The following is a 4,135-nucleotide window of genomic DNA, read 5'->3' as shown; positions in this document are numbered from 1 at the left end:
TTTTCACACGTGGTGATACATTAAACACAAAAATTCTTATGAGACGGTTTCACAGGTTAATTTCGTGAGACGGATCTCTTAATTGGGTCACTCATAAAAAATATTACATGTTATGTTAAAAGTATTACTTTTATTGTAAATATGAGTAGGATTGACATGTCTCATGAGAAAAATCTGTGAGACAGTATCACAAGAAACCTACTTTTAATTAAATTGGTACATTGCTAATGAATATTATTAATATTAGAATTGTAACAAAACAAATAACTGAATAAGCTAAATTTAAATTTAAAATTTTAAATAAATGAATATTACTAGTATTAAAAATATATATGTAAATTTTTTCAACGTCTCAAATAAAAAATTTCAGAGAATTTTTTTTACGACGGTTTCGAAAAAATTGTAGCACTTTATCGCTACGGTTTTTAAAACCGTACCTAGTATTTGCTGCAGTTTTTAAAAACCGTTGCAGATTTTTGTGACGGTTTTTTATAAACCATAGCAATACGTTGCTATGGTTTTTTAAACCATTGAAATATTTTCCTACAGTTTTTAAAAATCGTAGCAACAATTTTGCAACGGTTTTAATAAACCATGGAAAAATTCGACAACGGTAAAAACCGCTGCAATAAATGCGACGGTTTGAGAAAAACCGTTGCAATATTGTGTGATGACCTAGTTAGGAACACTTTAAAAACTGTATTGCAAAAACCGTTGTAAAACAAGTTTTGCATTTTTTCGTAGCGAATGGCCGTTTTATTAGTGCATAACTTTTTTTTCCCAGTTTTGGATTTTGTGGAGTTACTTCTAGGAAATATATATTCAGATTTTCTAGTAATCAAGGCTTTTGAATAAAATTCAAAAAGTTTATAAACATTTTAAACAAATAAAGGGTTCACAGACTTCGATATGTACTGTGCTATTACTTCAAAACCGTGAACTACTCCTTTGTATCTTGCGAAATTGAACACATTACTGCTAATTTGTGTAATGTCAATAAAAATGTTTTTGTACGATTATAACTTTTAAATTTCACATAGACTATCATCGCATATAACATGTTACAAATTCCCAATTCTTTTGATCTTATGCGGTAATTAAGTAATTCCTACCCCATGAAATCCAGATGATAGCTTAAAATTAAGCATTCATTACTAGCAGCTCTCGTATTTTCAAATTTCAGAGCACGCATAACTCTGAAAAAACATACGAGATACATTGTGGTGTGTCCAAGATTTGAAAACAATGTGTTCACTACAAAAAAACTTTGAGTTTAGCCACGGAAAACTTTGAGTTTAGCCACGGCCAAAACCATGGCTAAAACCGTGGCTAAATTAATTTAGCCACGGTTTCAAAAACCGTGGTTAAATCCACTGTTGTTAAATTTAACCACGGTTTAAAACCGTGGCTAAATTTAACCACGGTTTTATACAAAACCGTGGCTAAATTAGCCACGGTTTTAATCAAAACCATCGTTAATTTAACCACGATTTTTTAAAAAACCTGGCTAAATTAGCAACGGAATTAAAAAAACTGTTGCTAAATTAGCCACGTAATTAAAAAAAACCGTGGTTAATTTAACCACGGTTTTTTAAAAAATGTGGCTGAATTAGCCAAATCGTGACTAATTTAGCCAAAAAAAACAAAAAACATACAAACCAATGAAAAAGTCTAATACAACAACATGACAAACACTAAAAACCTATCTTAATTATACCGTTTAACAAGTAAAAATCTAAATAAATAAAAATCTAAATACATAGCTAAAACAACATGAACATAACCATATTACTATATTAATTAACTCTTTCCAAAATAAAATAAGGAACCCGTAAAACAAATCCGAATCTAGATGCAAATAACACCACAAATGCTCAGAAAACACTTACAACTCGAGTAGCAGAATAGGTGATGATCGTAAACTTGTTGTCGCTGCTCAAGTACTCCTTGTTCGGAAAATCTAATTCCACATGAAAAAAAAAAAATCACAGCTAGTAAACATAAAAAAAACGAAAAGAAACAAACACTAAACATTAATAAAAACAAATAACCATATTTAACGGAGTAATTCAAATTTTAAAGGACAAAAATACTGTTAAGGGGACAAATCCCATAATAACAATATTTAGCACTTACGATTCATTGTGAAAGTTGGCAAGTACACCATCAAAGGGAATAGATTCCACCAGAAAGTATGTCGATTCATTGATTCAATCATCCAATAGCTATAACAAAATTAAAACTCAAACAAAGGCTAAGTGTAAAGGAATAAATAAATAAATTGATATCCTTTTGGTAGAACTTACAAACATATGTTTTGGACTGAGAAGGAGCTTCAGCTCGCAAAGGTTTTACCTTCAACTTCTTCGACAGGGCTTCCAACTGATCCAAGTTCCTCTATTTCCCCCCAAAAACACGAACAAGTACAATAGAATCAACCCATTCAGAGTAAATATACTACAAAAAAATATTTCGTGCATCATTTAAAATCGAAAGAAAATCGAAGCTGAGTAGTGAGTACCTAGGAGAAATGTCGCAAAAACAGAACGCAAGTTTAAAATCTCACTTCTGGACAGCCTGCTCAAACCAAGAGCTAAGTTGGAAAACAAGTTTAAAAGGTTCAATACTCAAAGCTAAGATGATCTAAAACCTGACAGCCCAAAAGTTTAAAAGTTAATTACTTGGTCATGAGTTATATTAATCATCCAAAGTAATTGTTTGATAACCGACAGCCCAAAAGTTTCTGTCTCACATTATTGAACGCGCCATCCGTCCTCTTTTGCTTTTCTATAATAAATATCCTACAATTTCAATCAATAGACCAAAGAAAAACGTACAATACTCAATCCTAGACGAAACTACATAATAGATATCCTTCCTGTTTTACTTTTTTTTTAAAATCTTAACACAACAATAGCATACCAACTAATTGAGCTATTCTTCAGTAGACATGCACCATCAACGTATGACAATCTTCAAAAGACACGCACCATATATATACAAACTTAACATACTAAGATTCGTTAGCTAAGAAAATTATCCTATAAAATTCAGCCAAGTAACATTGAACATAATAAATCTAGCATGAACAGCAAACAACCCCCTCTAATATATAAATATTACCTCAATAAAAAGATCGAAATTGAAACAATATTGAAAGGGAGAAGCACTCACCCTCGACAGCCCCTACAAGTAGCCGCATTTAAGAATCTACCACATTAACCCGATAAATAATTAATAGCGAACCAATTACAAAACCAAAACTCCATTAATTCATAGTAGGTAAATTATTTACCCGAGGCAGCCTACTATAAGGACATTGAAGGCTGAAGATGATTGAAATTTTGCTCTCAAAACTTAAAGCAAAGTCGAGTTAGGTGGTTTCCGGTGGCACTGCGATGAACTCAAACGGAGAAGTCACAACTCAAGAAAAATGGAAGCTGGCCTTGAAGCTTTTTTGTCTCAGCTTAAAACTAATCACCAATGAACTGAACTCACGATTTCTAGCAACGAAAATGGTCGGGAGACCACCGAAGAATCGCGCACAAATTTCAGTCCCGAACAGGGACTCGGGTCGCGCGAGTTTTTGCTTCTAAATGCACAATTTTAGGCTCGAATCGAAGCTTATGAAATGAGTAACAAAAGCCCTCACTCCATTTTGGGTTTCTGGCAGCGTACGACGGCGGAACTCGACATCAAAGGTGACGGGTTCGCTTGGAAATCGTGATAGAAATATGAAATAGAGGTACCAAAAGATAGCTCCCATCAAGATCTTTCCAACCCTATATTTATTTTTGAGTTTCAGAAAATGGTGGAGACCAAACGACGGCGAACGGTGGTGGCGGTGGAAAGAAGAGAAAAGCGGGGAGAGAGAAGAGACTTCAACAGAGAGAAGGAAGAATACGTGTGTTCACTTTTGATTTGAGTTCAAAATTCGAATTTAGCCAAAAATAGAGTGGTAAAATACGTGTGTGTCTTATTTTAATTGGGTTTGATATTTGAAAATATCAATTCATTTCAATTTTTTTGTGTTAATGAAAATTAAATATATATTTTAATATCGTCTATACATTGATATTTTTAAATATAAATAATTAAAAAATTATTTAATTATTTGGTTTAATTATTTTAATTC

The 4,135-nt window shown here is 32.5% G+C and overlaps 1 long non-coding RNA gene across 10 annotated transcripts; it reads right to left on the bottom strand.

Moving 5' to 3' along the window:
- Positions 1 to 983: 983 nt before the first annotated feature.
- LOC140864099 (uncharacterized) lies at positions 984 to 3,920 on the bottom strand. 10 transcript variants are annotated; one of them, XR_012144117.1, is made up of 6 exons: positions 3,296 to 3,920; positions 2,682 to 3,210; positions 2,522 to 2,577; positions 2,307 to 2,397; positions 2,137 to 2,225; positions 1,673 to 1,960 (listed from the first exon to the last, which is right to left on the bottom strand). It is a non-coding gene; the product is annotated as an uncharacterized lncRNA (long non-coding RNA). The 10 variants fall into 10 exon arrangements; XR_012144119.1 differs by having other exon boundaries at positions 2,307 to 2,577; positions 2,682 to 2,787; positions 3,175 to 3,210; XR_012144116.1 differs by having other exon boundaries at positions 3,175 to 3,210.
- Between the last annotated feature and the right edge of the window lie 215 nt (positions 3,921 to 4,135).

The sequence above is a fragment of the Henckelia pumila genome, chromosome 4 (genome assembly GCF_033568475.1).
Source record: "Henckelia pumila isolate YLH828 chromosome 4, ASM3356847v2, whole genome shotgun sequence".
Taxonomy (NCBI): Eukaryota; Viridiplantae; Streptophyta; class Magnoliopsida; order Lamiales; family Gesneriaceae; genus Henckelia; species Henckelia pumila.
The sequence above is the reverse complement of the archived record's forward strand: the minus strand, read 5'-3'. Positions and strand labels throughout refer to the sequence as shown.